This window comes from Mastigoproctus giganteus, chromosome 4 (assembly GCF_048544385.1).
Source record: "Mastigoproctus giganteus isolate SK-2022 chromosome 4, ASM4854438v1, whole genome shotgun sequence".
Taxonomy (NCBI): domain Eukaryota; kingdom Metazoa; phylum Arthropoda; class Arachnida; order Uropygi; family Thelyphonidae; genus Mastigoproctus; species Mastigoproctus giganteus.
This window is the reverse complement of record NC_143578.1, coordinates 223,562,641-223,578,685: the sequence shown is the minus strand read 5'-3', so window position 1 is coordinate 223,578,685 and position 16,045 is coordinate 223,562,641. Positions and strand designations below refer to the sequence as shown.

Genomic DNA, 16,045 nt, shown 5'->3' with positions numbered 1-16,045 from the left:
AGTCAACACTACAAGCCATACAAACCCACTTAGAAACTCTGCAAAAGGTGCCCTACTCAGATCGAGATACACCCACATAAATCTATCTGATGCCCTGACCAAACTTTTTCTCATTAGAATGCAGACATCACAAATCAACCACCATCACTGCCATTCAGCTGCAAGATGGAAACATCACTGAAGACCCAGAGGAAATCTTTTCTGAAGTAAAAAGATTTTATAGAGAAATTTACAGTTCTCAAGAAACCTCCACAAAGGCAACTGAGGAAATCCTTTCAGGACTTTAAAAAATCTCCCATATGGCCCAATGCAGTATGGAGAAACAAATCACCCTACAAGAACTAACAGCAGCATGCAAAGCCCTTTCCAAAAATAAATCACCAGGTCTGGACGGACTGACTTCTGAATTCTTCCAAACATTTTGGGATCAACTCTGAGTGCTACTCTTTCGAATGCTTGAAGAAGCTCAGTCCCATGGACTACCAGTTTCAGTCTCCACCTCTGTCGCTCGACTGATTCCCAAGAAAGGGGATGGCACCAATCTACAAAACTGGCGCCCGATTTGTTTTAATGAATGCGGACTGTAAAATCATCCAAAACCATCGCCAATAGATTAAAAGCCACTCTCCCTGATATAAGGGTGGCTCTAAAAGTGAAGTGGGAAATTATCGACCTGTCATTCTGACTTCAGTGGTAGGGAAAATCATGGAGGCAATGATCAAGGGTGAAATTCAGGATCATTTGGATCGAATTGAAATTTTCAAGGATACTCAGAATGGTTTTGTAAAGGGAAAATCATGTTTAACAAATCTGGTTCGCTATTTCGAAAGGGTCACTCACGAGCTGGATTTAGGGAATAATTTCGACATTGTTTATTTAGATTTCAGCAGTTGCTTTATAAGCTGGAACAGGTTGGAATCACTGGGAAAATCCTTAGATGGATAGCAGGATGGCTTCAGGGCAGGAGGCAGAGGGTTGTGATAAATGGCTATTCCTCAGATTGGGTTGATGTAAGAAGTGGGGTTCCCCAAGGATCAGTATTAGGACCACTGTTGTTTTTAATTTTCATAAACAACATTGATGAAGGGATAGAGGGCATGATGTCTAAATTTGCAGATGATGTAAAGATTGGTAGAGTAATTAATGATCACCAACAAGGAGAGTTTCTTCAGAGTGACCTAGGTAGATTTCAGGGATGGTCAGAAAAATGGCAGCTTTGCTTTAATCCAACAAAGTGTAAGGTATTACACCTGGGAAACAGCAATCCCAAAATAACTTATTCACTTGGTGGAGTTCAACTGAACCCAGTACTGGAGGAAAGGGATTTGAGTTTTACAATATGGTCAGACATGAAATTCTCTGAGCATTGTAAACAGGTTGCAAGGAAGGCCCATGGTGTCCTATCGATGATCTATCCAACTTTTGCAAGTAGAGATAGGGACGTGATAATCCCATTATATAAGGCTTTTGTTAGACCACACTTGGAATACTGTGTTCAAGTATGGAAACAGCACCTAAAGAAAGATATCAAACTTCTTGAAAGGGTGCAAAGACGGGTAACTCGCCTGGTGAGATTGGCAAAAGGGCATCCTTATGAAGAAAGACTTCAAATATGTGGGTTGCAGAGTTTGGAAACTAGAAACACCTTAGAGGAGATTTGATTGAGGTGCTTAAGGCTCTGAGAGGCATCAGTAAAATGAATGAGAATGAAATTTTCAAGATTATAAATGATGCTAGAACTAGGGGACATAAATTCAAGTTACGGGGGGGAAATGTTTAGATTGGACTGCAGGAAGTTTTATTTTAGCTAGCGAGTTATAAATTACTGGAATAAGTTGCCCACATGGGTGGTAGAGGCTGACAGTTTGGGGAAATTCAAAGGTCATCTGGATAGTACCTTCAGGTCAGGGAAGTGCATAGGATGATAGGTTTAATTTCCTTTTTTTTTATTAATTATTATTATTTATTTATTTATTTTTTATCATTGTTTTGTTCGTTTTTTTTTTTTTTTGGCTGGTGCAGCATAAGCCATACGCTTTCTTGCTCCATGCTGCCATTATTAATACTAATACTAATATCATTGATCACCAACAAACATACTCAGTACCTGGAAGATCGATTCACAACAATCTACATCTGATCCGAGATCACCTCTCCACTGAAAACAGCCAAAGAGAATTCCTAGCACTAATTAGCCTTGACTAGGAAAAGGCATTCGATAGCGTTGAACACAGCTACTTATTTTAAACCTTGAAAGCCTTTGGATATGGACCCTACATCATTGGAACAATCCATCTGCTATACAAGGAAGCCAAATTCTGCCCGAAACTGAACAACCAGCTCACCTGCCACTTTACGTATTCCAGAGGGATAGAACAAGGCTGCTCACTCTCTGGACAACTCTACGCAATTGCCATAGAACTGTTCCTTAATAAAATTGCTAAGGATACAATCCCGACGAATGCTGCTACCAGAACCCCACCTAAATATAACCTACTCAGCATACGCAGATGACGTCACAATTGCAATACGCCACGAGAGCGAATTTGAAGTCATTCAAAAGGCTCATGATCTCTATGCTCAAGCATCAGGCGCAAAACTCAATCACTGTAAGACCAGCGGTCTGTGGGCTGGCAACTGGATAACTAGAACCGACTCCCCCATCCAATGGACATGGTTCAGCGAGGGATAGAAATACCTAGGTGCTCGGCAATACCCTCCTTTTCTCCAAGAAGAACTGGCCCGAATTGCTGAGTCATTTCAACAAAGTACTCGGGAAATGGAGAAGCGTGTGCACCCCATCTTCGCTGGGCGGGAGAGTGCTCATGGTCAATCATATGGCAGCAAGCGTTCTCTGGCACACCTTCAAAATTCTCACGCCACCTGTTGACTTCCTCCACCAAATCCAGGCATCTGTCCGAAGCTTCCTTTGGAACAAAACCAACTGGATGTCCTGCTCCAAACTTAGCCAGCCGCTTACTCACAGGGATCAAGGGTTGGGCTCTCTTGACGACAAAATCACAGCATTCTGGATCACCTTTCTTCTTAAGACGCTGAAAACAAAATACCCACATTCCGACACTACGGATAAACTACTAGCAACAGCCACTAGAGGACTATCTCTTTCACCAGCACCACTCAAACTACCGCCATTTTATAAAGATGCACTGTACTGCTGGAAAGAGCTAAACCTTCACCATAATCTTGAGAGAACATCCCTTCCCAGAATACTTTCAGAACCGCTCTTCTACAATAAAAGAATAATAGACCCTGCAAATAATGATATTCTCTTCTTTCCTACATGGAACTGGGCAGGAATAAGAACCATAGGCGATCTCCTGACACCAAGCCTTGAATGGAAAGGATCAGATTTGCCCATTAAAACCATAAATGTAAAGCAGCAACACAGACATCTAAAATCAGTGATCACACAAGCTCTTCCAGACATCACTACAACCAAAGGGATTGGAAATGTCACTGGATCCTTGCCTACACCAATCTTCGTCATCATATCACCAGAAGACACGGTACCTCTGTCTCCTGCACCCTCCAAAAAAGTCTATCAGCTAATCATGTCTTGCCATACAACCACGATTTTCCCGTCATCCACCTGCCAAGCTGTCCCTACACCCCTCTCCACTCACCACAAGCCACCATCCAACTTTCAGTGGAACCTTCCATACAGGACGAAATGTTCCAAATCGGATGCAGACATCCAGTGGAGACTGTGGCACAACATCCTTTCCACCCCAGTCAAGCTACAAATCTTCGGGTTACGCTCCTCAAACTACTGCCTCTTCTGTGCCACTCCAGGTACCCTGGAACACACATACCTGGCACGCCCTGTGAACAAGGAACTCGTCAAATATGCTTTGGATGCAGCAAAGCTTGCGTGCAATCACGCCCATACTCCAGAGGACTACTGGTACTGCTTCACTCTGAGCAGACAGCACACATCACCTGCAACTTCCTATTCATTGTGGCCAAGGCTGTCATTTACAACTTCTATTTGAAGCACACAAGAAGCAGTGACGACGTGCCTCCTGTTGACACATCAGCACAACATCTGAAGTGGAGCCTACGGAGGAAGTTGCAGAGCAGACTTCTACTCGAATTCCACTGCAAAAGACCAGAAACTGTGGATCATCTTAACAGCGAATGGAACAGTGGCGATCACCTGTTCACCATCACTGAACAGTCCATCACCTTCAACGTGTGACACTTAATATGAGAATGATCCAATGCCAAGAAACTGTTTTCTTAATTCCTGAAATTGAAATGTTGAAACGTTTGTATTTCATTCTAAAAAGTTTTCTTTATCTTTCCTTTTGTACATAGAATGTAAATAGTTGTTGTTGAAAATGTATCTACTGTTCACGTTTTAATAAATAAAAAAAAAAAAAAAAATATATATCTATCTATTCATGAACTGTCTCCTAAAATAAAATTGCCAGTTGGAATAAGCAGGAAAGGTAAAATTAAGCACTTAATAAAAATAATTACATAATGCATGAAACTGGATACAGTAATATAAGAAAATTTAGAAAAAAATAGATAAAGCTATTTTGTAATTAACCTATCAACAGGTATCTGGCAATGATTTTCACTCCCAGTGCCTATAAAATGAAAATACTTTTTCCATGCAGAAACAAATTTTTAAATTTTTCTAAGGAATAACCCTTTTCAGAGAATATCAACTCATCTCTTCTATAATTTAATTGTTACCTCTAGCATAGGGGTCGGCAACTTGTAGCTCTTTAACTTTTAGCCCGCATGAAGCACAATTTAAAATGGAGTTAGAGGACTTAAAAAATTAAGGACAAGTGGAGTGCAAGACTAAAATGCCTTAAAACTGAAACTGAGGATTTGGAAAGGCAAAAGGCTGCCCTTGCAATTATACACAAATGGATGGTGATAGATGTGTTGAAAAAGCAAGACCAAGTTGTGTTCGATGCGTGGAGTAGCTTACCAGGCAAGTATATAAATTTGAAAATATTTGCGTTTGCATTTCCCTCAGTTTTTTGTTCAACGTATTTCTGCAGGCTAATATTTTCAAACATGAACTATATTAAAAATAAATCAAGAAACTGTCTGAACAATGCAAGTTTCTCGGCATGTTTAAAGATGAAAATTACGGCATACTTGCCTGATGTTGAGAGACTTGCTCAAGAAGTTCAGCAGCAAAAGTCACATTAATTCGTGTCTAATTGGATGTTTGTTACTTTTTTTCAGTATTAATAAATAATATTTCAAAAAAAAAATATATTTTTAATAAAACACCTTCCCACTCTATTCCACTTTTTAAAAAATTCCCCCTTCCCGCAGATTGAGCTGAGGTGTGGCTCTTCGGATTCTCTTTTTGTTATTAGATTAAAAATGGCTCTTCACTCAAAAAAAGGTTGCCGACCCCTGTTCTAGCAGATGGAAAAAAGACCTGAATAATGCTCTTAAAGCAGCAACTGATCTTTCTGTGTCCCGCTTGGACAAAATTCATTTCTGCCATCATATTCTAACAGATGTATGACCTAAAGAAAATGTTTATAGCAGGCAACATTGATTTTCTGAGGTATATATGCATTTTACACTACACCATGTTAAAAGTGAAAGAATATAATGATATAAAGTACAATAGCAAAAAAAAATAAATAAATAATATTGAAAGGAAATAAAGTAAACTAAAATAAATAAGGAATTCTATAAGAAATTAATAAAATGAACTAAGCAAAAGCCTATCTTACTAAAAACCACAAGGCCTCGGTGAACAAAAAAATCTGAAGGATGGAGATTTTATTGTAGTTCTCATGATATGAACAAATACTATATACTTTGTAGTTTAGTTTTTCTGTTCTACATTACGTATTGTTTTGGCATTGTAATTTTCAAAATTTCAACCATCAGAAAGTGCAGGCTGCAAAGGAGACAAGAATGTTCCAGCATACTTTTGAAGTGCCTGGCAATTATTCTTTCTGATTTCAGTTCAGTTAGTGTAAAATATGCATACTCATAATTTCTGTGTATATTCTCTCAGAACAATTCTGAAGTATACTGATCCTTTATAGCCATTAATTGCACATCTTTAAGGCATTCACTTACATTTTAAATAAGAACCATGCACTACCTTTTAAATTAGTCACTGATTTCATTTGATCTGAGATTTATGAAAAAACACGTTACACAATTCTCCTTCTATTTGTCTCTGGTCTTGAAAAATAAAAAAATGTCTATAACTTTTAAGTTCTTAATTATATTTAGCTGGTTTACTGACTTAATTGTTAGAATAAATTATTTTCTATAAGTAGCTTATAGACCTAGTCGAGCTCTGTAGTTTATTTTGAATTTAGATAGCACGATTTTGAAAGTAATTATTACTTTGTGTCCGTAGATTTACCGTTTGTAACTTGCCGCCATTGTTATACGATACAACGTATACCCGAACTAGACAGTATAAGGTTTAACAGAAAACTAGATAATGAGTATATAGTATCAATTAATCAGTAACATTTACTAATCTTATTAAATTTCATTGTCAATTAAATTGTACTTTTTTAACTAAATACACATAATGACCTATAAACAACCTAGTTTTTATAAACATAACATTATAAGTTAATACATATAACTTGACAGGAGATAAGAAAGTCATAACGTAACTCGGAGATAAAATTCGATACTGAAATACATATATATAGTTACAAATAATAATGCATATATCCAGTGAAATATTTGAATTGACTTTGGAGCTTTCGAGACTGAATGTGCCTCTTTATCAACAAATGGAAACTTTACAGATAAAATTATTTAACGGACACAGAGTTGTGCATGCAGTGAGCCGTGCAAGGGCACGAGGTAGGCCATTCAATCATTAAACTGGTGATCATTGTTGCTGAATGGATGTGCGTAGTTTTGCCTCCAGCGTTTATCTAGACTTAAAACAGTTGCCTCTAAGATGGGGTGTAGTCTCATGCCCTTATTGCGGTTCATGGTTCCCACATTATATAATATATTGAGTGACTCTAACCAGAGGCGGTGGCGAAAGTGTCAGGACTGGTCAATTGCTTTGTAGTCCTGCTTGGGATTGAGTTCGTGGTGGGTTGACCAGTAGTGCTCTGCGATTGTGGACTGGTCGGTCTTAGCAAGGTGAATCGATCTGTTGTGTTCTGCGAGGTGGTCTTGAAGACATCTCGAGGTCTCTCCTATGTAGCAGCTGTTACAATCTTTGCAGGCTATGCGGTATACCACACCACTGCGTAAGAGAGGGGGGGGTCACTGGAATCTTTATGTTGGAAACTAGAGAACATAAGTTTCTACCAGGCACCTTCACGCATTTTATGTAGTATTCACAAAGGATTTTTGAGATCCAGCCTGATAGGCCTGGATAGTAGGGAATGTAGGCGGTAGGCACATTGTCCTGAGTTGATGGTGTCGCGGGTGGACTGTGAGCTCCTGCGCTTGTAATAAGCACTTGTCCAATATGTGTGTTGGGTAGCCACAATTGATCAAGTCTATCCTCACTCTGGAAATCTTGTTGCGCCAGCTTCATCTTTGCTGGAGTGGCTCCAAGCCATGGAGAATAGAGTGCGAGCAGTGCAGTTGAGATGGCTAGGGGCATGGCCGGATCTGTAGTTTGTGAACAGTCTGCACCACACTGGCTTACGGTACACTGAGGTTTCTAGATGTGGGCCGACGGGTTTTACCAGGACATCCAAGAATGGGAGAGATCCGTCTACTTCTAACTCTAGAAGTAGACGGAAATCCAGTGTTCATCCAGTTCATCCAGAGTGAACTGGATGAACATTGACAAAGAATTGAGATATTCTAGCAATGTTGCTTCAGAGGCGAAGATGTCATTGACATATCTGCACCATTTTGTAATAGGTGGTGGGTTCAGGAATATCTGTTCTTCCAATTCTTCCATGGCGATGTTGGCCACGATGGAACTAGCAGGGGCACCCGTGGCAGTGCTATGTACCTGCTGGTATAAGGAATCCTCAGAGGTAAAGACGCTGCCTGACAAGCACAGGTTGAGGGTGGTACAGATGTCGTCAGTGGACAGTGATGTTCTGTTTGATAGGTTTGGGTCATTTTCTAGAAGCCTCTTGGTGCAGTTTACGTCCTGCTGGACTGGGATTGATAGGAACAGGGACACTATATCGAATGACGCCATAACCTTGTTGTCAGAAATCGAGAGCTCTTTAATAAGGTGAATGAACTCACCGCTGTTAGTGACAGTGTGGGTGGTATTTCCTACAAGATGTATAAGAAGCCATGCAATATATTTGGATAGTTCATATGTATGTACATTGCAGCAGGATACTATGGGCCGGAGAGGATCATCTGGTTTATGGATTTTAGGTAGGCCATAAAACTGGGGTAGTTGGCAGCCTGTAGCACGAAGACGCCACTGAGTCAGAGTGAAATTTTCTTAGCTTTAAACCATGCATAGATAAGTTTATTAACGTATGACTCCAGACATCCTAAGACTTTGATGGGCAGATGCCGTTACGGGCTCATAGACGTTGTGGTCTTGTAGGAGGACCAGGGCTTTCTCTAGGTAGGCCGACTCTTACATATAAATAGTGTTATAACTGCATTGAGATATAAGTTTAGGGTTATATTTTGTATTGGAATTATAGCATTAGCATTAGCATTAGTAGAGGCATATGATGCAAGAAAGCAAGCTTATTCAGCATCAGCCAAAAAAAAAAAAAAACCCACTCCCATTTCACCCATCTGTTCGTTCGAAATACCTGTCCAGTTGAGCTTTAAATTTGTTTAGGCTATCAACTTCTACAACAAGTGATGGAAGTCGGTTCCACCAACCACCCGCTGGCCAAAGGCAAATTTCCGCACATCTATCCGACATCCGTCCTTCCTCAATTTGAATTTATGCCCTCTGAGGTGAAATTATATTTGAAATTGAATAGAAATCATGACTCAGAGCAGCAAAGCAAAAGGCTCAAACTAATGAGAGAGCTGTGGCTCAGGGGAGAACTGAGGGGGGGGCAGTTGTCCTCTGAATCACAGCCTTTTGAAACACACTGCTTCTTTGATGTTTGTGGAGCAATCAGAAACGGGACATGATATTCCAAAAGGAATGACTTTGTGTAAGCGCCATGTAAGGAGTGTGAGGAAATCAGGTGCCAACTCAGCGTTGTTATGGGCCTATATGAGAGCTTGGAGGACAGGGTGAATGCCCTCGAAGGATTTAAATTGAGGGGGCCATCAAGCTCTCAGCTGCCCACATCAATGCCAGAACTTGCACTTGAACATCACACAACACAGTGGCAACCCCAAGGCAGACTGTGCTGGTCCCAAAGGAACTAGTTGTTGTTGTCGGTGACTCTATTGTTAGGGAAACGGAGAACACACTGTGCAAAAAGGATAGGTGGAACAGGACCAGGGGCAAAGGTTGATGACGTTGTAGAGTAGATATCTTTTAAGGACACAAAGGGTGATATTGTTGTACCCGTTGGCACTAATGATATTAAGAGTAGGAGACCGCAGAATTACTTAACAAGTACAGGTCAATGTTGAAAAATTCCGTGAGAATTTTTCAACAAAATTGCCGTGTGAAAAATTGCCCAGACTCCTATCATGTCTGGGCAATTCTGCCCAGACACGATAGGAGAGAGTATATTATGAGAGCCTTGTTGATCAATTCGGCCCTGGAGAGATTGTGCAAGGCTCAAGGGGTAGAATTTTTCTCAGCCTGGTCTGTGCTTGTGAAGAGGAGAGATTGCTTCTACAGGGATGGGATACACTTAAACAGAAAGAGTGCAAGATTATTTGTCGATGCTATCGAGGCAGAGTTAGGTGGGTTGGAAAACTGCTAGCTTGGGGGATACATAGACTAATCAGTAGCCGCTGGCAGAGGTGAAAGTGATTCTTGCACTGCTTCTATTGAAATGCAATTGAGCAGCAGCCTGGAAAGCAAGGCAATGGGGATTTCCAGAACTGCTGGGAGTCAGTGGAACAAGTAAATACATGGGCTGTGTTAGGGTAACTAAGAGTAGAAACAGGTGCATGTATACTTGCATATACACCAATGCTAGGAGTATAGTTAATAAATTTGATGAGCTTGAAGTGCTAGTCAAGACATGAAAGGCAGATATTATTGGGATATCAGAGATGTGGTGTCACACAGGCATAAGCAGTGTAGAATTGGAATTTGGGGAGTACAATATGTACAGAAAGGATAGACAGGACAGGAAGGGAGGAGGGGGGTGATCACAATGTGCTGAAGTAGGATTTACTCAAAGAGGTAACTACCATCAGGGGTAAAGTGAAGGGTTTTTGCTTTCGTAAGGTTGACTACGGCGGGACCAACTGATAATGTTACCAACAGCAAATTCAAAATGGGAAGCATTCAAAGAATCAATACTGGAAGCTACTAGGCTTTTCATACCAACTAAGAAATACTGTTTAAAATTTAGGCCTAAATGGATGTCAGATGAACTTAGATATGTGGCAAAGAAGAAAAATGCATGGGATACATATAAATTAACATATTTGAAAACAAAATGCACAAGGCATAATCCTTATGGGTTTTGGTAATTAACTATATAATATCGGTGTAGACACACCATAGTTAACCCATAAATTTGAAATACGTATGTAGTGTAAAAGGCATCGTTTTAATAGTATCTCATATTGTGGGTGCCTTCACAACAAGATAGCTTGTATTGCACTACTTCAAATGAATAACGCTTCTTTAGTAGAGAAGACTACTGTTATTTATTTTCAGAGGATACCACCACCCAGACGATCGTTTCGAAGCTAGTGGACTTCATCATTAGTGGGCAGGCAGGTACCCTGGTAGTGCAACATGCCATCACAGTTGTGAAGTTATATCCACAATATGAGAGATGCCAAAGGGTGTTGGTTGGGAGAGAAGCATTATTTATTTGAAGTAGTGCAATACCAGCTATCTTGTTGTGAAGGCACCCACAATATGAGATACTATTAAAATGATGCCTTTTACACTACATACGTAGTTCAAATTTATGGTTAACTATGGCGTATCTATACCGATATTATATAATATATAAATTAACATGTGACACAGAAGCCTATGATAGATATAAATTGGTCTGTAACCAAGTCAAAAAGGAGGTTAGGCAGGCAAAGGCAGATTATGAGAAATCTTTGGTAAAGGATGCAAAGAAAAACAGCAAAGGATTCTTTACTTACGTAAACTCTAGAAGGAAGGAAGGGGATGAATCAGATTGGTCCATTTGATATCGATGGTTCAACTGTTAATGATCCTGCTCAGGTGGCTAACAAACTAAATGAATATTTTGTTTGTTAGCCACCGGCATTCCCCTCCCTAACGAGTTATTCAGGGAGGGGAATGCCATTAGAAAGGTGTATTAAACTCTGGCAGTAAGCTAGATAATCTTTTAATAACTGAGAGTAAACTAAAGGAGAAATTGTTAAAGATAAACATAAGAAAGATACCGGGGGGGTGGATGGGATCTATCTATCCTCCTATTATATGTCATATAATAGGAGGCAGCAAAGGAAGTAAGCAAACCCTTAGCCATAATTATGAGAGTTCCCTTGAACTCAGGGTGGCACCCATGGATTGGCGATGTGCAAATGTGACCCCAATCCACAAAGGAGGACAGTGCCTCCGTAGCCAGGTGGGCAGCAGCAGCGCATACGCCTCTTGATTAGACCAGGGTTCGAGCTTATGACCACCAAATACGGAGGATGCAGAAAGGTTAGGGAATGACGACCGCATATCCCCAGAGCAATATGGCCTTAATTGCTAATGCTCCTAAAAACCAAATAACAACAACAACACAAAGCAGGATCAAAGGAAGACACAGTAATTACAGACCTGTTAGTTTAACTTCTGTTCCAGGGAAATTAATGGAGGCACTGGTTAAAGAAGCATTACAGGATTGTCTAGACAAGACTTCAGTTATAGCTCGGACACAGGATGGGTTTTTTAGGGGGGAAGTCTTGTCTGACCAATCCGACTGGATACTATGATGTATTCCCAAAGGAACTGGATGCAAAGAATAATTTTGATATCATATATTTAGATCTTAGAAAGGATTTTGATACTCTTGCACATGGAAGACTACTGCACAAATTGGAGCAGTGTAGCATTGGAGGCAAAGTGCTGCTATGGATAAAGGGATGGTTGAGTGGGAGAAGACAGAGTGGTAATCAATGGACACTGCTTTTGTGGACTAACGTTATTAGTGGAGTCCCCCAGGGTTCAGTGTTGGGTCCATTGTTGTTTTCTGTATTCATCAATGATATTGATGATAGCATATCAGGCTTAATATCCAAGTTTGCAGACAATATGAAGGTCGGCAGGGTTGTTAATGACACTAATAACAGCACACTTCTGCAACAGGATCTAGAAAAGTTGAGCAGATGGGCTGAGAGGTGGCAACTGACAAATGTAAAGTACTGCATATGGGAAGCAGTAACCCCAGAGTAACGTATGAACTGTGTGGTACTACACTGACAGTGGTAGAGAGTGAAAAGGATCTGGGGGAATTGTGCAGGCAGATATGAAGTTTTCTGACCAGTGCAGACGGTCTGCAAGAGTAGCTCATGGTGTCTTGTCAGTGATATACAGGAATTTTTTCTAACAGGGATAAGTAGGTGATTATCCCCTTGTATAAGGCAATGGTCAGGCCACACCTTGAGTACTGTATACAGGTCTGGAGGCCTCATTTTAAGAAGGAGGTAGAGCTGTTGGAATGAGTACAGAGAAGGGCAACAAGATTAGTGAATGGAACAAAGGGGTGCTCTTACGAAGAAAGGCTTAAGTTTTGCGGATTACAGTGTCTGGAGACTAAGCATCTGCGAGGTGATCTGACTGAGGTGTTTAAAGCATTGAATGGTTTGAGCATGCTCAATGCTGATAGGATTCTTCCTCTTGCTCAGAATAATCACTTGAGAGGGCATAAATTCAAACTGAGGAAAGATAGTTGTAGGATAGATGTGAGGAAGTTTGCCTTTAGCCAGCGGGTGGTTGATTGCTGGAACAAACTTCCATCTGTCGTTGTAGAAATTGATAGCTTAAACAGATTCAAAGCAGAACTAAAGAAACATTTGGAGCAAGTGGATGGGTGAAATGAAAAGAGTATGTGTGTGTGTGTTTTTTTTTTTTTTTTGGCTGATGCTATATATAAGCTTGCTTTCTTGCATCATATGCCCTTGCTAATGCTAACTTCTTTGTAACTTTGGTATTATGAGTTCTGAAATGGAGCTGTGCTTATCTAAAATGATGCTGTGATCAAGAAGTGACACATTTATGAGATGGTGAATCGTAATATATTAATATAAATATCAATATGAAAATTTAAAATTAATGTTAGATTATCTGTTATGATCTGATTTTCAAGCAGCTTTGAAAGTCCTAACCTCATACTGGGTTACTTAAAAACTGGCTTGACAATCAGTTCATAACTATGACAATCAGATCATTTTTATTTTAGAAACTTAGGTAATGAGCAGCACAATTTTTTAACTTTGGAAAAAAAAAAATGTAATGCAAAATGTACTAATTGTGCTAAACTAGAAATGATCTTTTCTTTTCCCGCTTGTAGGGGACAAAAGAGAAAAGTACAAAAATTAAAAATTTTTAAGGCATACCTATATAGTGGATAGGACAAACTACCTGTAGACAAGCCACACTTTTATAAGCAGATATCAAACAATTGCCTGGAGTTCAGTTGTCCAGAAAACTTTAAAAATGACATCAGAACTTGTAGGATACACCACGCACTCAACAAGTATCTCATCATCAAGGGAATCAAAAGCAACTTTATTTGTAGTTAATATAATATAGAAGAAGAAATAACCTTTTTTATAGGTTTCCTCTTATACGTTGCCAGTGTGCAACATAAAAGAGCTCAAGGAATCATTACTTAGGAATGATGTGTTTTAGTCCTAAAAACTTTTGTTGAGTTACAGTAAGTAGATTACTAAAGTTTACTACAGTCTCATTAAATAGATTCACTCAACTCATGCTCTTCTTGTTGGTAGGTAGATGAGCATACACACACCCTTTGTTCATTCACATGGGTTCCACTGCATCATGGGATAACTGAAGTAAGGAAGTTGTCCATAAGGAATACAAACTTCACTAGATTATATAAGCACACAGAATTATCATTCTTTTTATATTATTGTCAATAGCCTTTCTATGATAAAAACTGCACATAATTTGATTGCATTCACTGACTATTTACAGCAGTAATTTTTTAAGATGAAGTTATCTTTATTGCAATATATAAAAAATAAATGAAAAGTGCAAGTGTGAGGAAATTTATAACAAAAGAAATTAAAATAAATGTAAGTGCAAATACATTATAGTAACGTGAAAATGACTATAACAAAGAGTATTAAATTATGCCCAATGTAACTGAGTGATTAATTGTGAGTGTGCCATAATGCACACACCTTTGAGTGAATCGTGACTCAAGCTTGTGAGACTGTAAATTTGGTTAAGGATTATATTTGTTATAAAAATAATTAGTTGTAAACCCTTCTGACCTAATACCGGAGTATAAACAAGAACATGCTGGTTGAAGTAGCTAGGGTGGTCATGTGTGAAGGTGCATAAATACAAGTGCTTTGAATGACTGTGGTTCAAGCCTGAGTGAATACTAAATATGGTACTGTTTCTTGTATTCTCTCTCTCTGTTACGTGAACTCCTCTGAATGCATGGTCATCCTGGAGTGTGAACAGAAAATTTTTAGGCCAATGAAACTGAGTGGTCAGGTTTTTTCTGAAAGTAGATAGAGCGCTAAAACTAGATTTCTGGATGCTTGACTGTTGAGGACATTCAATTAGGATATGCTTGATTGTTAGCTGGAATTGGCAGAATGCACTGAGGAGGGTTCTCTCCTATAAGAAAATACAGATGAGCTGGATGGGAATAACTGACGGGGAGTCTTGCCAAAATAACTTCTTCTGAAACTAGATGTCCACAGTTGCAGTTTTTTTTTTTTTTATCTGCAAGAGTTTATTATTGATTTGAGTTCACCGCAGTTGAGAGCAGTGATTCCTATATGCTGTTTTAATAACAGATTTATAGTCAGTGCAGGGCACTTTCAGCTAACAAGAAGATCAAGCTCTATGAAATTTCCTATTGTGCACTATGAAATTTCCAAGTAGGACGAAGCAGAGGAGGAGGAGGAGAGTTTGTCCGTGTTTGGAGCTTGAAAGAATCAGCAAATGATTGCTATTCAGTGGGTTATCCAAAACTGACCACTCTGTATTAGCATATATGGTAGGAGAACAGAAAGCAACCAAGTAGTAAAGTTAGTCTGTTAGTTAAAGAAGTCAAAAAAAGAAAGTGGTCTTGCTTACAGTTCCTAAAGAAAAACCTACTTATTTGATGAAAAAGGAAAAAAACAACAAGAACTAAATAGGAACTGTCGGTTTGAAATAGATTGCATTATAAGTTGCAAAAAAGATTTGCTTCGCTACAAGAACACTTGGCATTTAGGACCAAATGGTCAGGTGTGAGGGTGCATAAGTTGACGCACTTTGAGTGGCTATGGTTCAAGCCTGTGCAACTACTAAATAAGAGATGTTTGTATTTATTCTCTGTCTTGTGAACTTCTCTGACCATGTGCTTGTCCTGAGTATAAGCAAAGTTTATTTAATGGTGCAAGAGTCTACTTTAACTATATTGTGCCATCTATCATAAGCAAGCAAAGAGATTTTCATTCAGATTTTTTCTTATGTTTCAATTTATTCTATTATTGCTTTTCATTAGTAAGTTAATGTGATCTATTCAGTATCCATTCGAAAAATCCCTTTTTCAGACCCGGAGGCAAAGAACATGTTTGGGCCCATACTTAATTAATGAAAATTGAAAAAAGAGGAGACAGCCAAAGATGCCAGGCCCCTACATGGTAGCTATGCCACTGAGTCTATTTAAGTTTAATTTATTTATTATGAATTTTTAATTGTATATTGCACACTGTTTCAATTTGTTGACTGGAAGAGTTGATATTTAAATTGCATTTTGTCTGTTATGTTTCCTTATTTATTCTGTAGAGAGTA

General features: G+C 39.2%; 1 protein-coding gene across 1 annotated transcript in view; it reads right to left on the bottom strand.

Annotated features, from left to right (window-relative positions):
• The window catches only part of axo (axotactin), a 564,741-nt gene that overhangs the window by 81,148 nt on the left and 467,548 nt on the right, over nucleotides 1-16,045 (bottom strand). The window lies entirely within an intron of this gene.